Source organism: Diorhabda carinulata, chromosome 1 (assembly GCF_026250575.1).
Source record: "Diorhabda carinulata isolate Delta chromosome 1, icDioCari1.1, whole genome shotgun sequence".
NCBI classification, from domain to species: Eukaryota; Metazoa; Arthropoda; class Insecta; order Coleoptera; family Chrysomelidae; genus Diorhabda; species Diorhabda carinulata.
In genome coordinates, this window is record NC_079460.1 from 6,638,954 (window position 1) to 6,663,861 (window position 24,908).

General features: G+C 31.1%; 1 protein-coding gene across 1 annotated transcript in view; it reads left to right on the forward strand.

Annotated features, from left to right (window-relative positions):
• The window catches only part of LOC130893474 (E3 ubiquitin-protein ligase RNF220-like), a 159,224-nt gene that overhangs the window by 94,377 nt on the left and 39,939 nt on the right, over positions 1 to 24,908 (forward strand). The window lies entirely within an intron of this gene.

Consider the following 24,908-nt stretch of genomic DNA (forward strand, 5'->3'; position numbering starts at 1 on the left):
GTAACACAAAGATGAGCAGGAAGAAAAGACATAAGCCTCATTTTACCTGTTAAATATTTAATTATCAGCGAGTACAGATTGATATACCTGACTTGTGGTTTTGAATTGAAAGTGAAATGGTGCCAGTTGACGTCTGTTGGTGCAAACATAAGTGAACCAATTAGCAGCGCTGACCGGCTTTGTGTTCAATTCAGATTCGAGATTCCGACCTGAAGATGCAACTGAATTGGTAGTCGGATTATGCTTTTCTCTTTGCACTTGCGAATTATCAGAGATATCGATATCGACAAAAGGATTTATCGGCTTCACGCTCTTCGAATTAGGTATAATTCAATATTGATCGTGGTAGATAGCCAAGAAAGTAGTTATTTTCGTATCAAGAATGACTAGACCTTTGTTTCCGAATTATTATATCGGAAAAGACATTTGGGGGATAGTCAATACATATAGGTACCTACATTTCAAGGGAAAATGCATGAAAATAGTTAAAACGAAGTATCAATGACAATAATTATAGAAAAATAAGGAATAAAAATTATTTATTAGATATATTCAAGTGAAGACAATGCTTTCAACTAGCCTTCGACTTTCTTAGCATGAATGAATGCCTATAATGAAGAAACATCAATCAATAATTTCTAGTATCAAACATGTATTTTTTATGGATTGTTAAAAATTTCGCTGAATTCTTTTTGCGTATACTTGTATGTACTTACTATATTTCATATGTTTTATCAAACAGCTATCTCCGGCATTTTATCTTATTTCATTTTCTTCTCATCGTCCAGCTTGATTTCATCGTTATTATTTTCACTTTTCTTTAAGTTCAAATTACCGTATTTCACTCTTTATCCCGTATATTCACCCCCACCCATTTTTTCATCAATGCTATAATTAAATCTTAATATATATTCGAACTAGGTTGTTTTGTAGGCGTTCTAAATCGATTTTTATCCCGCTTAAGTATGTCATTTCTACTCGAATTCTCTCTTTTTCGCTTTTCTTCGGTAGAAAAGTCATCACTATCCTCATTAGCTAAATTAATTATACTCGTAAGAGCGATGTCCCTAATTTTCGCTCCGGATGTCAAGTTTTTTCTCAGTTCGATTTTATTTCGTATATTTCCTCCTTTCGAACAGTCTTACAACGCCCAAAATAATTTCGACCTTCATCTCTTTGCATCAATTTCATATTTATCATTTATCCCGTTATCGATGTTGTGCTTATTATTATACTGATATTGTTAGTCTAGTTCCTCACTAACACTGCAAACTTCTCACATACATTATAATTAATTTCCATTATACACTGAAATGCATCTGAAAGTGGAATATCCCGATTCAGTAACCATAATACAAGTGTATTATTATTATTATTATTATTATATATATATATATATATATATATATATATATATATATATATATATATATTTTCAAATTCTCATTGGATATTGACCACTCTATTGATGAATTAATTAAATTATAAAAAAATTTAGAGTGAAGAACCGCTGTTTAATTATTCGAGTTGTGTACAAAGTTGACAAGCGAGGGTGTGTGGAGTTTCAGAAAGAAGAGAACACCTGCCAAAACCGGTTTTGGGTCAGATGCAAATCTGCCAACTCATAATGGTAGTAATCGATTTGTCTTTCCGTCGCCGCGTCGTTTTGTCGGGTTTCAAATAGGTGAACGGGAGGTAGAGAGTGAGCAGGATGTCAATCCTGCTAATGATACCGCATGACCACAGCAAATTACCATGTAGCGGAGACCAATCGCTAACAGCACCTCCACAGTTGTGGTCCACATTACACTGGAAAAAAAAGCTATATGAAAATTAAATCGGAAATTGTTTACAAATGGTTATCAGGTTAGGTTAGGACTGGTTTCTAGATTTGTGTCAATGGGAATGAAATTTTGAAATTACATAATTTAAAACACAGTGAAATTAATATACAAAGTAGGGAATATGACAATAAGGATTTACCCTAAAGTTCAGTTAGCGTAGCGTTATTATGAAAATTTGCAATTTTGTTTGACCAGTGAACAGTGTGAAAGCAACAAGTAACGTGTTTTTTTAAGTGAGAAGAAAACCTCAGTTTCTCTAATAAAGATCATGGACATGTTTTCAGTACTTTTAGGATAGTTATTTGTACAAACTCTAATTCACTATGATTTTAACCAATGATAAAATGTGCAAATATTTATAGTCATATATTTAGTATTTGAAGCATTTGAAGACCATACCGAATCAGAAATGTTTAGTCGTAATTTCTTTTCTCAATTTTAAAAGTGAGAGATTTTTGCTGATGGTTTCAACTTCCAAAAAACTTTTCAAATTAGGATAAAATAGAATTTTTATTGATGATTTGATGGATTATACGAGAGTTGTCCATTTTGGACACTTAATTTTTAAATATTGAGCAGTCATTAAGTTTTTGTTTTCTGAAGGTATTATGCTTACGTAAATGGAAGAGGAGCGTACGGAGACTCTGAACTATTATTTGCGACCGTAAATTCATGCTAAATTCAAACATAGTAATATCAGCTTGACTGAGGATGACCATTCAGGACGACAAAAAACTGCGATAACCAGCGATATATTTAAAAAGTTTACCAAATGGTACTGGATTGAGGTTAGAGAGATAGAAGAGGCTTTTGGCATATCAAAAGAATGCAGTTGCCATTAACTGACTGAATTATTAATTCTAAGCCTTATTAACGTGGCTTAAGCACAATAGGTCGGATATTTTGTATAACTGTAGGTGAAGCTAAAAAGCGATAGTGACCGCTTTTTGGGATAGTCATGAGATTGTGGTCATCGACTATCTTAAAAAAGCTAAAAAAATAACATGAGAGTATTAAGCATCATTGCTTGATAAACTGGCGAATTTGAAAAAAAAACAGAGTATAATTTTTCATCAAGAAAACGCACCTTCTCATATTTCGATTATCCTCATGGCTAAAATTTTCACTATCAGGAGAGAGATTTTCATTAGACGAGGTCGTTATCGCTTACGCAAACGTCTATTTTGAGGAAAAAGACAGCAACTATTACTTCGAAGTGTTAAAAAAGTTAAACCATCGCTAGAAAAAGTAAATAGACTCAAAACGGAGGCTAAGGTGAAAAAAAAGATTACGGAAAATACCCTCGTATGTTATTTTTTGACAAAATAAATATCTGTATATTGAAGCTTCGATGTATTTCGAAAAACTGTTGAAGTGCAACTAGATGGGAGAGAATAGCGATGAAAAAAAACATGTTTACTTCGCTCTTATCTCTCATAACAATGCCAATTGTTTCATTTCTCTTCTCCCTTTCTTGCGATGTTGTACAGAGATGTATGTATTTGTATCCCCCGATATTTTCTTTGTTTTTATCGTCGCTTGTGTCACTACTTCACTATAAGGACAATATTAAACACTGATCAAATAACCGGTTATTTTTTTTATATTTAAGTCATAGTAAAACTGATTTAAATATTTTGTATGATTTTTCTTCACTGCCACATCAAATACAAATCGAAGTAGGTATATCTTCTGATTTCCTTTTTGTTATCTCTTTTTACTTTGGCGTTAAGTTATTTCCTTGTGTTTAATTATCTGTAATTTTTTGCAAAACTTCTCAATATGTCTCTTCCAGTAGAAAAAACTTGTTCATCTCTATTTTTTGGAACTTTGCTATTTTTTCAACTATTATTTAATTTTAGACTGAAAAATAACGTTATTTCTCCTCTCATCCTTCTCTTATATCTCTAACTTGATAAGTAGTTTGTTTGACTTGTTTTTTAATCTCGATATTCTCTCTATAATTTCACCTCTAATCATGAATTATGGATTAGAACTTTTCTTGAGGAATTCAGTTTATGAATAAATTTTTTTTGTTATTAATATAGGTCACTGTTGATTATACATTTGGCACAATTAAATATTCAGATTACGGTCCTGTCCATACCGATACCGATAATAATTTACTAGAGCCTATTCCTTCAACTGCTGACATTTGCAACTAGAGTCTCAACCAAACCTACCTCTCAAAGGCTTAATTCCCTTCCTCTTTAGTCTATTTAAAAATCTATATCTACGATTTGAAATAATATATCCATTATTTTCATCTGTTGATCAGTTTCTAGTGCAATTACTTTCACAATTTCATATTTTTATGTGAAACCGACTGCATGACATCTTTCAAGATTCAATATACATATATACATATGTCCACATGGGATCCTTATCATTCACTAAGAATTTCTACTTGAATTGTTTTTCCATGTATTCAAAGCAGAAGAAAATTTGAATGCTTACAAGGATCACATACGACCAACTCTCACCCCGGTGTTTATTATTTTTTTGATGGGATCATAGGATCAACAACTGTTTTGTAACCATCTCTAACGTCAATCAAAATTGGGTTTCGCTTGTCTCGAAGAATATCATATTGACTTTGAGGTGGTTGATCTTTGTTTCTATATTTTTTCATTCCAATCTATACACTGCAAAAATTAATATTTAGAGAATATGAATAGTAATACAATTTATTATTATGCACGAATAATTTTTTTCTCCATATTAATATAAGCCATTATAGAAGATTGGAAACGTTTAAAATATAGAGTAGACACTAAAGCCATTTGTCTTCCTTGAACTCATGAATTAAAACTGGCGATAAACGGTATAAATTATGTGTTCTAGAATATGCAAATCTTTTTCTATTCAGCACTTGAAATTTTCTACTGGTGAACTTGTGATGAACTACTTTCCCAAGTTTACGCTTTATAATATAATATACAGGGTATTTTAAAAAAAAGGGGATCCCGTCTCTAGGATAGATAGAAAATTGAAAAATATTTGGGATTTGCTCAGTAAAAATTTTTCGTAACGCCAACCTTATTCAAGATAAAGGGTGTTGAAGAGAAAAAAATTTTACACATTTCATACGATTTTGTTGCAACTACTGGCAAAATTGTTTTGAAATTGTATACTTATATGTTTTGGAAGCTGATACATGAATTTGATTTTATGTCTGACTCTCATACACGGTTCGTATCAAGTAGTATTGAACCATAACTTTTTCAATATTATATTTATTAAGCAAAATTTCAAGTGAACTAAAACATCAGAAGTAATGTTAAATGTAGATATTGATTAAACAAAAAATAATTAAAATTTAAAAAAAGGCTAATAACATAGACAATTAGAGTAGTTGTTGAAAATGTCCTCCGTTTTCAGGAATACACAAGTCTATCCTTTTTTCTAAAGAATCCATGAATCTTCTAAACGGTTGGGAGTCAACTTTGAGGTCGTTAAAATGACGTTGAATTCTGTCATTCAATTCTTGAGGTGATTTTATCTCTGTAGCATAAACTTTAAGATACGACCAAACTGTGTAATCCAAGGGATTAAAATCGCATTACCGAGGAGACTAATGAATCGGCGCTTCTGCACTTTTACGTGTCCATCAATTCGGAAAATGGTTACTCAACCAATTACGACACCTTCTGTCAAAGTGCTTCTTCACTCATCTATCTTCACTCATTTAGCGTTAAATCTAATATCTCGAATAAGTGATTGCTTAAAAAATCCAGGTACATATAACCATTTAAATTTCCAGGTAGAATGTATTAATTTGTTACCTAAAGTTGCTGCCCAAACATTAATTTTAAATGAGTGTTGGTAATTTGATACCTTTTGACATGTGGATTCTCATCACACCAGTATTGTGCATTATAGGAGTTAAACATACTTTGTCTTTCAAAAGTGGCTTCGTCCATAAAAAGAATACCTTTCAATATATTTGGATTGAGTGGTGTCCTTTTTTGTAATGTTTGACAAAAGTCTACTCTAACCGGTAGATCGTTGGGCAAGAGCACTTGGACTTGTCTGTAATGATAAGGATGTTGCTGCTGCTCATTAAGTATCCTCCAAGTACTCGAAGAAGATTTTGATCAACTAAATTTAAAATCATATTTTCTTAATGAATGGTTTTTGTTGTTCTTAGCCTACCATAATTTATTTTTTTAGGTCTCACATTCCCATTTTCTCGACTACGTATTTTTACTTGGTAAGTTTCTTCGAGGAAACTTTTCTGCATAACGCGTAACAGCTGCACACGCCTAAGGTTAATAACATTGTATTCAAAATTTGAGTTAATTTTGATTAACAATATCTAATTTAACAAATAACAAGGTTTCAGAAATGTAATTATTATTATGTCATTACCATCAATAAATGACAGTTTTCCATGGCAAACTCAGAGAAAATTCCATTACCTTGTAAAATTCAAAGTTGAATAATGACGAGTACTCAGCTATTGGGGGCAATACTATGAAACAAACAACAGTTGGAGTTCCAGAACCGCAAAGCATGATCATCGAATTGTTGTTTGTTTCACTAAGGCCTCCAATAGCTCAGTGCCCATACTTATTTAACTTTGAAAAACAAGATCCCAACTGATTAGAGTGGATTTTCATAAAACGTTTTAAAAACCGAATGCAATTAGTCCCAATTTTTTAAATGTATCCGTTTTATGGATGGAGTCTCATTTACGCGACAAAAAATTTTAAACACATATTATGCTTACTAATTTATATTAATAATTGATAACTTTATCAATACTTTATACCAGCATCGGTTATTCATATTTTTATAAAAAAAAAATATTCCGAAAACGGAACACAATATCGAGTTTTATCAAGAGTACTTTTTTGGTGTGAAATTAAATGATGTTAACTTGAAATTAAAATCTAATATTGAAAACAAATTCATTGAATATATTAGCTTCCAAAATATTCGTATAAAATTTCAATACAATGTTGTATTATATACAATCAAAATAAGATCGTTTTCGTATTAAGATGTGGCAAAATTAAACACCAAAGAGTGTTAACTACAATATATTCCGAGCTTTCGAATACTTTTTTTTTTAATGTTTTCATCGTCAGGGACTGAAATTATGGTCAAGTACAATATAAAAATATGTATGAACGTATAACAATAGTAAAATTTACTTACAATAATTAATTACGTTTTGTAAGATTTGCGCCGCTTGCAAATCATGTAATCTTATAAAAACATTAAATTCATAGATTTCAAAATTCAATAGAGAACACAACTACTTTCCTGACTGAAACAGCGGCGAATATTGAATTACATCTTCTTTAAAGAAAGTATATAGGTATAGTGTTTAAATCCCCATAAAAGGTAATTGAAGTTTTACAAATCTTTTCAAATCTCTATATTCCCAGTTCAACAATTTTAAATACTCAATTGCGCATTCTTAACGACCGAAATGTAACATTGAAATTCAATCTCCCATTCCAATTCAGAGCATGAAAATAAAATTATTGATTCTATGCGGGCTACTCCTATTCACCAACTATGGAGATCCTATATTGAATAAATTACATGTCAAAAAATCGATAATAATCAAAATCTTCTTGAATTCACAAAATTGTCATAATCCAAATAGATGTCTCAATAGCAAAGAGAAATAGATGAAGGAAATGAGAAATCCTGTTCACTGTTCAAAATTACTTCCTCATTTGAAACGACATAATCAACATAAAAAACAGTCCAGTATCCAAAATACCCGAAAAAATCATCCAAAAAAATGTCCAATATATATTCAAAAAAGGACTCAAAATTTTTTAAAACATCATATTTCAATAAATGCAGTTTTTTATTCCACGAGAATGTAAAATTATACAGAACCGGACGGTCGTCGACCTTTACGTATACGCATGTCAAAAAACTAACCAACACAGGCAAAGTCTTCTCCGCACAAAAATAATTCATATGATGGTTAGAAATAATTTTTTTAATAAAAAATGTTTTATAACTTAATTGAAGCTAAACATAAATATCCAAATAATTGAAAAAATAAATATATCAAAAACAAACTAAATTCCGAGGTAAGATCAGTAAAATGGTTATATGAGCTATATTAAAAATAAATAAAATGAAAAACATATTTTTGAAAAATACCCAAAGTAGATAGTACCTACTAGATAAACATTTGTTGTGCGACTAGATAGTGAAAGTTCCCAGACGGTTTAGGACGTTTGAAATGTCAAGACATTTTGAAAATTTGTGAATGAGAGTCGTTATTCGATATTTTGGTTAAATAATGTGCTCGCATCTAACGAAGAAGCGATGGAAAAACAGCATGAATCGAAATGCTTTCGCTCTTTTCTATCAGGCAAGCAGGACATTGATAAAAGTAATTCGACCGAGAGTGGCCCAAAATAAACGAAATCAATACGGCACATGATCCAAAATGATCTACAAATATAAAACGCTACTTTGGAATCTCAGTTGGGACTGGTAGCGTGCAGCATATCGTTACTGATGTGTTGCTATATTCCAAGATGTGTGTATGATGTTTAAGTAAACCGATGGGTATAAAGCCATAAGAACGTTGTGCAGTTTCTCATCTCTCTAACGTTATCAATCTGACAGCTTGCACTTTCATCACATCATTACAGCTTGGATATATCTTTTCGTTCCCTCAAGCAAAAAAGTTATTCTCCTATTGCCTGTATTTTGCAATTAATTTCATTTGTTAAATTTTATGAATGGCCCTCGTATTTTCATTATTGATATTACCAATCTAAAATACCATCTATATATATTACCTCTTAAATTAAATTAAATGAAATTAAAATAGCAAATGTGAAAATTTATAATGTGCCGAGCCATCTCTGTCGAAATAATTGAACAAAAATTCAGTTTTTGTGTTAAATCCAAAAATACTTTAGTATTAAAAGATAATTTTTGCTCAATAAATTCTGTACTTTGAAAAAAAATATATATTCTACGTGTATTGGGAAAACAAAATATATTCATTGAGTTACCCAAATAAAACAAAACCACCTGCTCATCTACAAACATTGGAAATCCGACTAACTGGCTTCATGATAACAAAAACGTTTGTGGCAGAGCGAGCTATGTTGTCACGGTGACAACTGCAGACGTGTGATGGTATTTTAGGCAGAGCGAAATTTCATTTATTCATATTTTCATATGATTTCACTTTTATTCTAAACATTATTTCCAAAAAAAATGTCAAGTTCTCAACTTACACTTTAATTTCAAAGGTTTCTAAATTACACTCATGACATGAATTACACAAAAAACGGCATATATAATAATATTACCACAATTTGTCACATCTTTCTAATAATTATATTATGTATTGAAATCACTGATATGCAATATTCGCTACTAGTATGTCTCCTGCAGTGCCCATGAAATATTCCTCATACCACTTCATAGCAGAAATAGTTCTCCACCGCAGATTCTAGTGGCTGTCGTTTTCTGCACCATATCAAACTATTGGTTAAAAATTTGAAGGGTAGTTACTTGAAGCGCCTATCTTGGAGGATAAAGCAGCATCTCGATAGGCCTCAATTCTACCCCTGTCAAAATAACTAATACTTCTAATGTTACTGAGTATATTTTTTGATAATATTTACGAATTTTCATAAAAGCAAACAGAAATAAAATAATTGCGTCCATATGATTAATGAGAATACTTTTATCCCACTATGTAAATAAAAGATAGATAAATTATAAATTATATATATATTTACATGTTTCCATTCCCTTTAAAATTTAATATAACCCTATATCATCGTGTTTAAAATGCAACAGTGCTCATTTTGATGTAAAATTTATTTATGGAACAAATAAGTGAACTATCTTTCGACTGTTTATTTCTGCCAACCCAGTAGTCATGCCAGGTGAAAAAATAAACAACTTTTGTATATTTTATGAGCTTCTTTATTTCGGTTGGTATTAAATTTATTCGTTATAATCATCAATGCAAAATCTTTTTTAATCAAGCATAGGTAGGCCAGTAATTATTAAATCAACTCGCGATTAATTTTTAACACGTTAAATTTTATTTAATAGACTTCTCATCCATTGAACAAATGGGTAAAGGTTACTATTTCGGATATTAAATCAAACGAAGAATAACTAACAACAGGTACCTATACCTAGTATTTTTGTGAGAATAATCCAGGAAAATATTAATTACAAATTTCATTTTTTAATCCTCTTATCTTTAAAAGTGAAATATTTGTTTCATCAATGTTTTCTACCATTTCCTTACAAAATAACAACTAGAAATCTATTTTATTCGATTAAATTTGAAAACCAAATTTTTCTGCTAAATTTCAATGCAGATGCATAACTATTATTATCGTAAACCATAATTTTCCTGCGTATCTGAATTTTCATTCAATAATTGGGGAAAATCTTACCGAATCTAATTCCGGCATAAGTTCTGCAATAATTTAGAAGTTATTCCTGCCTCATAGATCTGGCTGGAATTAACGAGCATAGTTAAAGCTTACATAAGAATTACAATCGATTCGTTATTTGGAAGCCTGAATCAACATTGAGAAACTTCACCTAAGGGGTAAGGTATAAGTGAGAAATGTATATGTTCGAACGTGAAACCCACATTTTGGAACGTTGAAATTGTGAATTCGTTAGAAAGAAAATCTAAATATTTTAAATGAATCAATCTCCAAGTATCTCTTCGAAATTGTTTATACATTCAAATTTCTTGCTCGAATAATAACTCCTAAAATATTTTCCTTAATATTTTTGGAATTAAATGCTTAAGCCATTGTAATTTTTCAGTATCTCTACCACTAACACCCTCTTGGTTATACCACGATTACTTATTTTCACCGCTGAGAACCGCAATACTGTAACCCACAAGGCGCATCTGCTGACAGTTTAGATAATAGCCGATATTTATCTGTATGTAGAGAGCCGTTCAATTCCGCAAAAAGTTAGCAGCTTCTTTGCAGATTAAGGCTTTGTTATTGTTCGAATATATTTGGGATTTTGGTGTGTATTTAAATTTATTCATTTTACGTTTGCGAACATAATATTGTTGGAATCTTTTGATTATTCGAAGCTATAATATTTTAGATTATTAACACCAAACATACATATTATGTGTTACTAAAAATTGCTTGATGAAACTTGACTAACTTGAGTATAAATACCTTCCTAGAATGATTCCCCAATGATAACTAAAAAAATAACATTTTAAAGAACAATAAAAGAGACTGACTCTCAGGAAAGTATTAAGACAAATGCTAAACATATTTTTTTAACTTGCTACAATATGTAACATCAACAAGGCTTTTTCAATCAACTACGTGATAAGAGCCTCTCTTCGATGCTATTTTATGATTACAATCCATCATATTCTCTACAAATCTTCTTTGTTTCGCTCGGGTAATGTTTAAAATCTCATTTATTCCGCTATATGCAAACTTTTCTTGTCTTGTGGTGTTACATATATATCTTGTGTGGTCCATGTGTCATCTTCTGGCAAGGTCCATCCTAGACCCATGTTATCTTTTTTATTATACATTATTACGGTAACTTTAGTCTCCTATGCATGTTAATCGTTTTCTTTCTCTTTGGGTGAATTATAACATGCTTCTTTGTGTTGCATAGAGTTTTTGTATAGTATTTCTGGTTAATATTTAAGTTTCTGAAAAATCAATTAACGCAGATGAAACGCATTGATCAGAAACTATTTTTCATAAAAATTAGAAGGTAACTGTTTCATATCCTTTCAATATTCATGATTCCCTTCATTGTATCCACTTAGTTCCTAATTTACTCATATAAAAGTCAATTTTTGTAGTGAGGTAAATGAATGTGACATAATTTTTATTTTTATGAGATCCATTGACTATCCAATGCATTTCCTCTCTTCATTCAATCCTCAGAAAATTTCTTTTAATTCTGCAAATGAGCAAGTAGGCAACCAATTTCATCTACTAATCTCTAAACATGTTGCATATCAATTGGAGTATGACTCTGTCTCATGCCGAGTCCAAAGTTCATCAGCTATTATATGTGGCCGAACGTTATCTTGCTAAAAAACTGTATTTGGAAGTTCACTCAGCTAAGGAATCAGATATCGGTTCAATATTTTTTAAATGTATAGATGTCCTGAGATATTGCCGGTTAAGAAGTTACCTTGAGTCATAAGCAACCCATACTATAACGTAACAGTTAAGTGAAAAACAAAATTTAGAGTAATGAAGTTGGTTTGGTCTCCTTTTTAGCTTTCATTCGGCCATTATGCAAATATACAGAGAACCGAGATTAATCATTTTAGAGGATAATTTTCCTATTCAACGCTTGTCGTAATGAAAATTGGTATAGAAAAAGTCTTAAAAAAGCACTTCTAACATCTGACAAAGTATCCACATCCCTGTTTATTTTACCACCAATTTCTCGGAACGACCACCCAACTTCACAAATACCAACAATTCCACCTGTCTCGGGCTCAATATTTTGTATTCTTATTTTCTTATTTATAGATCAGTTACAGAAAAAAAAATCATAAAAACAGGAGTGTTCAACCCAACGATTTTGTATTAAGAATTTTATTATAAGGGCGAAATATTTTTTGAGTCATGTAATATTTACTGGGGGTTGGGTTGTTATATCACTGAGTATATATCGAAGTTTCGTGAATTCAGGTTCTCAATTGAGTAAAAAAGTAGAATTAGAATATGTAGATTATGGATTGGAGAGTAGCCATCTCTGTTTATCAGGATGTGTTACTAAATTAGGGGGGCACTACTGTAGAAAAGGTATAAATTTTAAATGAAGTTCTAAAAGGAGAGGTGTATAAAACGGAAGTAATAAAAATCAATAACAAAATATTGCAAAAGAAAATATTTATGTTACATACTGTGGAAGAAAGACAATTACTACTTCCCAGTATTAAACAATTTAATTTATAGTTTACTAAAGGCCACTTTTTGAGATAAATGATTTTCTTTACATTTACCTTCCATATACAAACAAATTTATTCACGGTGAATACAATCGGTTGAAAGAGCATGAGTAGATATTACGCGTTATTAAAATTTATCAACGTTTTCTAATCCGATACGATCAAAGATTTTTTTTTTATTTATTATTATTTTCTATTTATTTTTATTTTTTTTTATTTATTTCAATGTCTGACGAAGCAATGTAAAGGCTTAAATCCATTCTAATAATGACTTCACTTGGAATTATTAGAATAGAAAGATAAATATAATATTGATGAATGCTTAAAGTAGTTATTATGCTAGTATAAATATCCATATTATACGAACTGTACAGTACTGTACTGTATTTACTGCAAGTGGACTAGAAACATGTCTGCTATTCTCAGACGAGCAACGGTTGGAACTATTCGAATGCCTAGTAAGAACTTCAAATCTTTTACGGGCAAGCAAAAAAACTTTAACTTCTACCAACAAAGAAAATGTACTAATGGGCGACGTTTTGACAACATACCTGATATTGAAGCGGTTACGATAGAATAGATGAAAGCCATTCCTAAAGAAGTGTTCCAAAAAAACTTCCAGTTGATTTAATTTTAAGACAAGCGAATCGCAATGATGGGCAGTTCTTTCAATAGAATATCCACCACCATCCACCTCTCATCATCGTAACACCTTGGAGTAGAGCTTTTAATTGTATGGAAGCAAAACAAAGTTACATTTTGTAAGTTGTCAGTGCCAGTGTCAGCTTTGTAGTTTTCCTTGATATTTGACACCCTGGCACTCATACATCTCCATGGTGGGTAGAGAGAAGGAGGAGTAAACCTTATGGAAGAAAAGTGTCTAGGTGTATGACATAAATAACAGTTCAGAAACCTTCCATAACGAAGCAATGTAAAGGCCTAAATCCATTCTAATAATGACTTCACTTGGAATTATTAGAATAGAAAGATAAATATAATATTGATGAATGCTTAAAGTATGCTATCCATATTATACGAACTGTACCATACTGAACTGTATTTACTGCAAGTGGACTAGAAACATGTCTGCTATTCTCAGTTTTTATGCGAACTTAAGTTCACTAACCTTTAGCTATCAGTTAATCTAAGCACACAACTTCATCATTCATTTATTGTTACCTATTTGGAAACTGATGTTTACCTAGTGAACTAGTTGCCCACAAGACAATATTTGATGTAGTTCTGGAATGCGTGATCGTTAAATTGGCAGCCATAAATATGCGGCAGGATTACTCATGTGTCTCCATATATTAGATTTTACGCCCTTGTCTAACTTCGCTCCCGACTAAACACCTTCAGTTATATCCTACTGGTGACGAAAATAAGCTAGTAACATGCGTGAATTTTCATGAAATCTGGTATCTCTGTATTTCATTCTGATTGAAACATTCTTCATTTTTTAAGTTTAGTTTTATTTTTTGTAATATTGGTGTAGTTATCATGAATTGATAATTATCCTACCAGGTATTTCTACATTCATGCAACAAAATTCAGAAGGTGATTGCCGTAATTATGATAAGGATTGGAATATATCAACTACACAATTTGATGAGTAAAATTGAGTTAAATTTTTTCTCTCAATTTTAACTAATAATAGTTACTTCAATTTTTATAAATTCCGTGCATTGCCAAGCCTAACTACCGGTATTTTTTCGACATCCCTATTACATTATAAGGGGAGGAAATCAACAACCCTTACCTTCTTTGTTTTCAAATCATTTTTCGGGATTTAGTTTTATCTTCTAACTTGTGAGTCTGCTACAACCGCTTTAGTGAAATCATTTTTGCACAGTCAGTTTTGTATACAATTGAAACGAAAATTTCACAAATTGCCAAAATTTGTATATGATAATAGAATAATGACTTTCAAACTGTATGGTATTTAAAAGAGAAAATTAGTCAGTTACAGACGAGCAACGGTTGGAACTATTCGAATGCCTAGTAAGAACTACAAATCTTTTACGGGCAATCAAAAAACTTTAGCTCCTTCCAACAAAGAAAATGTACTAATGGGCGACTTTTTGACAACATTCCTGATATTGAAGCAGTTACGATAGAATAGATGAAAGCCATTCCTAAAGAAGTGTCCAAAAAAAACTTCCAGTTGATTTAATTTTAAGACAAGCGAATCGCAATGATGGGCAGTTCTTTCAACCTTTTAATTGTATGGAAGCAAAACAAAGTTACATTTTGTAAGTTGTCAGTGCCAGTGTCAGCTTTGTAGTTTTCCTTGATATTTGACACCCTGGCACTCATACATCTCCATGGTGGGTAGAGAGAAGGAGGAGTAAACCTTATGGAAGAAAAGTTGAAAAAGTGTCTAGGTGTATGACATAAATAATAGTTCAAAAACCTTCCATAATGGAGCTGGTGTCGGCAAAGCGTATGGTATGAATATAACAATTGTAGATGAAATAAAGTATGCCGACTTTAAAAATTTAATATCATAGTTTGATGCTTCCTTCAAAGTTTCACTTGATGCTTATGTGGCGCTACCCTTACATTTTGACGGATACTTTCCGTATACACGGATGCTTCAGCTTCAGTATATAAGGATTACACTTATTCATAATGGTAATAAAATATAAATAACATCAATTTTCTATAGACAGACGATCGTGATTTTATGAAAATGATAACCTTTATATAATGTTTTGTAATATTGATTCCTTTCAAAATGCAAACTATATTGAATCTGCAATAAGAACGTGTACAGAGCTTCTACAGTCTTCAGATATTTTAAAAATTGTCTACCATACATTTTGCCAATATTCCGGGTACTTTTTGAATTAGTCTGTATGCACCTATAATTATTCCATTGAATACTACTAGTATACGTGTGAATTGAACTCGTTATTAAAACATGAGAAGAAATAAACAAGATGTGATATTAATAGTAACTGAATATTCTAATCAATAAATAACCATAATAATTTAAACTATAGACAAAAACACACGGTTTTGTAACAGTAAGCAAGAATTGTGTGCCCACCATTCATATGAAGTAATCAATAATACAATAAATCATGCTTATAGATGAAATAATGAACAGCTGATAATTTATAACATATAGTCAATTTGGCGAAATTAATTTTAATATACCCTATATTATAAAGTAATAAAATATGCAAACATGAATCATTATCTATATATGAACAATATTAAAAATGAAAACATATTTAACATTTACGAAGCATAGGATATTTCTAATATATATAATTTGTTTTAAAAATACAAAGAAATAATATATTGTATCTTGAATAGTTCAATTGAATAAATTACACATTGTATAAACCTATATGAATTTGGATATTTTATTCCTCCATTCCATTAGCATAAATACAAGATATTGATAAATTTTTGGCCTCTTGAAAATATTCACACAAATATAGACGACTACCATTTATTTTAATGATGTTTGTATAAGTTGCAGACTATTGAAAAATTCGGGCCAACAAATGCGAAGCTTTGAGTATTTAAAGTAATATTTTAAGAAAAACTTGGTCGTTTTCAGTGGTTTTTGTTGTGTCGAGAAAGTATTATGAATTTAAATGAGCTGCGAGAAGAGAATCTGGGGTATTTTATAAGGGTTTCGTGGATAGGCTACCACAATAAGTATGTGAACATGTGAGTGTAGCAAACAGTTATGATACATTGGGATGAAATGGTCCGCACTCCATTGCTTTTCACAGACCTCGAGAAAATCGCTCACTTAAATCCTACAACCGGATACATGGTATATCATGCAATTTTATGTTGAGACATTTACTGTTTGCTTAAGGGCGATTTACTTTGCCTATTTATAAATGAGGATCTAGTTGTTCTATAAAATTTATACACCTGCACTCACAAGTATTGTCTTCTGTTGTGAATATTCATAAATACAATAATTGAAATTTCCGGAAATAAATTATCCATTTTTAGAAAAGATTTTTACTGCCAGAATATCTATAGAGAATCTTAATTCGACACAAAGAACGGCCCGAAGGAAGGACACTTCAAGGTCTAGTGCTAGGCCTTCTCTTGTGGATCATTATATACGATGGCCTGCTGGAACTGATTGCCAAGGAAGGCAGGCTTCGTAATATTCGCTGGCGGCGTGTCTATTGTTATCATAGCAATGCTCCTAAAGTTAATCAATTTCACGTTTAACACAAGAAGATCTGTAGATCTACCTACAAACGCAAAGCACAAAATAGAGGCGCGACTAATTACCAGCAGAAAACACGTGGAGGTAAGAATATATATAATCTTGTCTTATGCTGAAAGTCTAAAACAGTGAGGAAAAGCTCTGTTTTCGTCGATGGTTACATATACCTATGGCATAGCCATTCTGGACCTATGCATTGCAGAGGCCGTAAGTAATCACGATGAAAAGTGGCATCTAATATTATTACTCGTATTTCCAATAATAGAAATAACACCAAGGAATTAGAGTGTCAGTAAAAAAGAGACCGATAAGGCTCGACCACAATGATCCCAGCAGAACTGACGCAAAAAAAGCATAAGTGGTTACAAATGACTTGGGACACCTCGAACAATGGAATATGAACTAATTATCGTATGATAACATCAGGGACTATCTTCTCTGGTTTGAACATAGATATTCCCTGGAGTGGTCTATGCAGTTAACGCAATTGCGGGGCACATATCCCACGTGTCCACGCCTCAGCATGCTTCGTTCTACCTAGAAAACTGTACTCTCATCAGAAATTGCTTAGACAGCTACGAGAACGGTAGCGGTTCAGGTGCTGCAAGAACTTTTAAAAATAAAAAGAACAAAGGAGAAGGATGCTTATCCCCGGAATAATTCCTAGCTGCATGGCGTGGCGGTCTCACGAGAAAAACAGATCCCTACTTGAAATTGTGTCAAAACTGTTGAATCGAATCTCGTCCTAATATATATAAAAAAAATAACATAAAAATTGAAACTTTTAAACACTCTTCTCTCTCAATACGTAAGTCAAATAAATATATAAATATTAAATAGAATCGCCCGAAAGTAAAATTCATCCTACAAAATTACAACACAAAACTTTGTTGTTACCTGTATATAATTAATTACTTTGGGAGAAAACTAATGAATTCAATTAACAAGATTTTGTTAGTTTTTCAAATCATCTTAGCCCTGTATAGAATGGGGACGGTATTAATCTAAAGTATACTTCAGTATATGGGGTTTATCCAGCAGGAGAGAGCGGGCGATAGAGGTATCAGTCAGAGAAGCGGACATCATTCACGGGATTAGCCAGGCTAACCTTGTTAATTGCTCAACTAGACCCATACCCGTGCGTACCCCAAACGTAAATCAGCACAAGCTAAAAGGGGATGAAGTGGGCTTAAGTCATCACGAGCCACCGTTTGCTGAAATTTACACCCGAAATCGTAGTAGGCGTAGGTTAAAAAGCTGGTAAGGCTCATAATATGCTGGCGTGTTACCTGAACTATGTGAACTTACAATTCGAATCGTTGTGTATTGAAGTAGTGTGGTAAGTATTAGTGGGCTATTATTTGAACCTTTTACTGTATTTCAAATACAAAAAAAATGCTGCCTGGCATAGACATTTCATAATTGTAAGGAAAAAAAATGTCAATTGATATATTGACATGGTGAGGTTTTTTCGGGTTAGCTATTAATCTATTAGAATTCTAATTTATTTACATATATAACGAAATTATTTGAAAATTCGCACTAAAATAATCATATTAATATTCTCGTTTGACATCGATGTTTCGATTTCAATTTTTCCACTACCTACACAAATACGAACAGCAGATTTGAATCGAAATGCATTGCATCGATTATATAGTTTAGTTCCATTTGTTCTGGATTGATTGTATTTGTTTGTAATTTGATATATACCTGTGTATATGAAGTGTATATATTTTTTTATGATCTTCTTCATTACTATTCTCAATATTCCAAAAAAAATTTGACATTGAGAACATTTTAAATATATCTTGGATCAGTAATACACATTCTACATTTGTAGGTGGTAATTTCAGAATAAATAGTATTAAAAGTGTCCTTCGGGCTTCCAAAAATATTTTACTTTTTCTTTATATTTTCGTTTATAATATTTCAATTCAGTTTCACGAATGTCTACATCATTGTAGTGTATTTAAATAATAAAGAAATTTGCTGATATTTTGATTTCTATTAGGTTTACAAATTAAATAGTGCACTGTTTAGTCAAATATATCCCACTGTCAAGACCACATAATTTTAAATTTAATTTATTTGGAAATTTATTTTGTCAAAAATGTAGTAGGTTCTTCTATCATTAATTGTGCCTCACATGTCATAAATTATTCCTTGTTCTCATTAGTAAAAGATGGTTATTCTAATTAGGTACTTTTAATTATTTATAGCTAACAGGAAATAACGATTTTTATGATGAAAGTTTCAGCGATCGTAACCAAACTTATAATGAGATATTTCAATTATTTAATTTTTTCTTTTTTATTAATATAAATTTATTATACTTGTTCAAAATAGACCGAACAATTTTGTCATAACATTTTTTATATATATACAATCCTCAAAACCAAGTTATTATACGTTGGTGTTACCGTTATAATCAATGAACTTACACTTATTACTGTGTTTCTTCCTCTTCAGCCATCTCTTTAGGTTATGTTGATGGAGTAGTCATACTTTACGTATGTTACGTATTCAATTCGAAACTGCATTTTGTAGAATTGTGAAACTTTTTGAATAAATATTTGTAACTAAATTTCTTCCTGCATGTTTTGTAAAAAATTATTGTACTAGCATTAGCAAAACTACATTGCAACATGTTAGTGTAAGATTCTGTAACATAACTGATATATGAAGTTTATTCCTACGAAATAACGCTAGTACAAAAAGTATTTGAAAATGATCATGGCCACAGAATGGTATTTAGCGAAACTATATGCCAAAATTTTTTATTTTTTATTTTTAATTTACCATCTGTTCACAATATAGCAATAAGTAAATATTTTGAATACTATTTAAATAGACATGTGGGAATAATAACCCAGTGGTTATTTTCTATTGAGCTATAGTTTCAACGCAAATACTAGGGACAAGACAAGTTTTGACAGGCTAAAATAATAAAAGTATTGATAAAACATTTATAAGAGAAAGCCGTGAGGTTTAAAATTCCAAAATTTAAAGATTAAAATCACTATTTTAAATTTTATTAACTAAGTCGTATGAAGTAAATCGTTTGAGTCTAAGTCTTATAATACGTTGCGACAATAAGTTTGTTTGGATGCCTTTCAAGCCTATTACTATAGTTGTCACTTAACTTTTTGATTTCTTTTTTAACCGAGTTAACATTCAGCGATAGCATTATTAGACTATTAGGCACAAACCAAGAAGCATCAGTGAATAGTCTAAGAGTTTTTTAGTCTTTTAGTAAAGATGTGTTTTTTCTAAGTTAGTATTAAGTCCAAGTGCATTGCGAAGTGTTTTACGTCTTTCCGTTGTAGTATTTTCTTGCCGCTTAGACTCACGGGTGGGCAATTTCCTCCTGTATTTGTAATTATTATATATACGGGTTTTGTTTTTTAGCCACACTTGGAGACTATCCAGGTGTGGCCGTTAAGGCATTGTTAGAAATAGGCAAGTCCGACGTGTATACTAGGTAAAAATATGAATAAAAATATAAATATGAACCAGTACACTTCCCTGTAGAACTCCAGCTTTTATGGGATGGATCTTCGAGTGTTCATGTTGGCATTTAACAAGGAATTCGTTGTCAGTTAAATAGGATTTAAAGATGAGGAAGAGGTTAAGGGGAAAAAGCTTCTTAATCTCATACAACAGTCCAGTGTGCCAAAGTTTGTCAAAAGCCTGGCTCACATTCAAAAACGCAGCAGAGCAGTATTTTTTATCTTCTAGGCATTGCATTATTTTGTTAGTGACCCGTTGTACCTGTTCAATAGTGGCGTGCTTCTCTTGAAAACCAAATTGAAGTTCTGGGATAAAGTGGTTATCTGTTATGATTGTTTCTACTTTAGTCTTTAGTATCTTTTCTAGTATTTTGGATAAGATAGGGAACAAGCTTATTGGTCTATAAGAAGTTTGAGATCCACAAAGAATAGTGGTAGTGACTCTTTAGTTCTGAAGTTAACAATACTTCTAATTACATCAGAAATCTATTTTCGTTTAAAATTGATGTTAACCTTTAGAGCTTTTCTCAAGTTATTTCAGCCCAATAATATGAAATGTTTAGGTGAACAAGAATAATTTTTATTTTTTGTAAACATACTATTACGTCACGTAAGATCACGTAACTAACTGCATGTCATACGTGACAGCAGAGGATTTATTTCTGAAACTACACATTTTAATAGTTTACGTTGAAATTGTTCTGGTTGGAAGTGAAAAATTGGACGAAATTTATATAAAAAAGTTTGAATTTATGAGTGTTTGTACAACTAGCGATCTACAGATTATCGAGACGCATATGCTCAAACAGCTCGTGTCTTCACCTGCCTCTATGAAACTGAGTATTTATTTTTCATATTGTTAGTCGCAATAACCATATGTAAATAATCGAATTTGTTCATGAATGTTGAAATATGCATATGGAAAAGTTTTGAATCTTTTCTTTTTCTAAGTCGTTAGGACTTTTGGAACAGGTATTTTAAAAAGTGTTGGTGAGATGCACCACCCTAGTCTCAGGCATCTAATGACTGTGAAGGATACCGATTTTTACTGCAGACCCAATATCTTTATATAAGTTGTTGATAGCTTTTGTGAGAGTATGGTTAATGTTGCTCCATAATTTTGACATTGGTATATTATCGTAGGTCTTTTGTAAATCTATAAACATTAGGTGTACTGGTCTATTTCTTTCTGTTTTCTTCTCTATCAACTGCTTTAAAGAGAACACGACCTTCCAACTGTAAACCCACTCTGCTCTTCTTCTTCATAATTATTCCTGCTCTATCAGATTCCTTATTATTTTTGTATATACTCTGCTTATTTTACTTGTTACCGATATCCCACGATAACTGTTGTATTTTAGTTTGTTGCTCTTTTTATGTATATGTGTGATGTAAACTGTTTCCCAGGCTTCGGGTATATTTTCACTATTTATTTAGTTTGTAAAAATATAAGCTAACAATTCGAAGAGTGTATTTTTGCCATTTTTTATTAATTCAGCATTAATCCCCTCTGGACCCGCGGCTCTCCTATTTTTTAGTTGCTTAGCTGTTGAATCTATGTGTATCTTGTCTCCTTCAATATGTATGTCTTACTGTGTTCGCTGACTATATTCAAGTCTATCGTCGGTCAGAAGTGTACTATAATTCCGAATTCATTCATGTGCGATTATTAGCTGTAAGAATGTGTTTCTTTCTTAATTTTGTTAATGAATTTCCATGTTCTACTGCACTTTCGCCCTTTAATGTATGCCTCTATTTCTTGACATTTTCCAAACCAAGTTTCTCTTTTTCTTTCCATGATTTTGCTTGTTGCTTCTTTTTTCTTGTCTTCATATTATTGATGATCTTCATATTACTTTGTAATTTTCTTTGATACCTAGAGCTTCTTTTGCAGTTGTTTCAATACTGTATACTATATTATTATGAAATTATAAATTTCGTACCGGATATGATTTTAATAATTCATTAGATAATGGTTTAATTTCTTTGCTACAAGTTTTTAACACTCTTATCTTGTAGCTGTACAAGTTATACTTTTAATTTGTAATATTTGTAATTTGGTGATTCATATTAGAGACTGCTTATGTTGTGTTTCTCCTCAATGGGAATAATATTGTTGCTTTGAGTAGGTTATGATCTGATATGGCACAAATTCCTCTATAAACTCGTACATCTTCAAACTTTATGTGTGTTATTGTATTATTGTGTAATCAGTTATTGATTTTAAGTTTCTGTTTGTTGTGTCCATGTATACTTGTCGCCAACATAGACAATCCCTACAACGTCTACAACTTATTTTCCTTTTTCTATGCCATTGTCGTTTACCTTAAGGACTGTATTTCCAAGGCTACCATTAGGCTTTTTTGCATTTTTAATGTAAATGACCAATTTTTTTAAATTTGTTAGACTACAGTTAAATATATTTTGCTATTCTATAATTACTGATATCACTGATTGTAAAATAATTGACATCATGAAAAAGAATTTTTGTGATTATTTAGAAAAATTACTGATTATATTACATTGAATATTTAATAATAATAATACGGACGATTTATAACAATTTAAACATATTTTCAAATATTTGTTTTTTCAATAGGAAAATATAGATTCGCTTGAGTAACTACTACAGTGAATAATGCAAAACAAATTAAGCTGTGATGAAATGCGCCCCATAAAATCTTAAGCAGTTACCTTTGTATAAAAAGTTTTTACTATGTAAATAATCGATGTAACCACAGAATAACATAATTCTCTTTATTAACTGAAGCAAATTCTCATCATAGAAGTTATTCTTGTAAGAAAAGTTTTTAAAAGTAATAACTGGAGCTGTGAACGAGCGTAACCAGTTGGTGCACTGTCCAATTTATTTTCACATCACGTTTAATCTGACCAGACAAAACAACAAGATATTAACAAAGTTTGGTGACTCTACTGAACAAGGGATTGGTCTATAGTCATTAATTTGAAATTTAGCTCTGGTATACGTGAAGAACTAAAGGACAGATAATAGGACAGTTTTTGATAGTTTGAACTTTTCATTTTACTTTTGGTCAAATATTTTTCCGATTTTTTATCACAATTATATAAAAACTTCTGTCTTTCTTTAGGCTGTTTTTGAAATATTTGCAAAATAAATAAATTTAAATTAATTATATATTATTAACCTCGTGGAATTCAATATTCAAATTGACTTTGATAAAAATATTGATTAATTGAAATATTTATTCTGATTACTAAAGGAATTTTTATTAATTTTTTATTGGTTTAATTTTGAATGACGTTGAATTTTCATAGGTTAGATGAGGATAAGTTTCAGTGAATGATGTTTAATATTGATTGGTAAATTTATGGATAACATTGAATTTCAACAGGTTAGGTCGTTATGAATGTAATTGAATATTTATTGGCTAGAATATAGAGTTGAAATTTATAGGTTAGGTGAGGTTAGTTGGTTGTAAATGGCGTTGAATTTTCATAGAATTTGTTTTTTCGAAATCAGGTTATTTAAATCAGTTTTCTTATAAATGCATTGATCATTTTGGGCAATATATGTTGTTTCTAAAAATAAACGTTTTTTATAGTTTTTTTTCGGTTGTCAAAACGTTGGCAGATTCGATTTGACCTAAAAAAATTGAACGTCATTCAAAATCAAACCAATCAAAAATCAAAAAAACGTATTTTAATTGTTTCTAATCTTAAAAAATATTGCTATAAATTAGAGGAAAGAATTAAAGTTTTGTATCCATTTATAATGTTTCTCCATATTTATCTTGAATTTTAAAGTCACTTTTTATAAGAAGCAGACGTCGTCCAATTTATTATAAATTTTTGCTTGTTTATTGTCGCTCTATTTGAAATTCGTAATTCAATTGAATGGTTATAATTTTATTTTGATACATTATTATATAGAGATAAAGAGATTTCAGCAAGGAAGACAGCAATAATAGATGGTCGTTCCTGTGAGTTGATTTCGTCAAATTAGCGGCAAATACGAAGCGTCCGATAACCTAACGTAATCCTAACCCATCACGAGCGAATTGTATGCTTTAAAATTATAAAACTTTTCAAAAAAACATTTACGTTTAGAAGAATACATTTAATTTTAAACTAGCTGCTCTAATAATATTTCCCTTCCACGGTTACAACAGATAGTAAAGAATAATATTGATATCTTTTCTAAATGAAATTTGTAGATGATTACTTGTTTGTATTACTTACTGTTCTTCCCAAATAATATTTATTGTTTAGTGGCAGAATTGTACGATATGGCTGGCAGATCGGATATTTTTCTCTGAATAGTTACGTAAATTTTGTTCGTGATATTGCTGTCTTTCCAACTCAATCATTTGTAAAAAATTGGAATATTGTGCATATCATTTAAATAAACCATAATGATGGTTTAC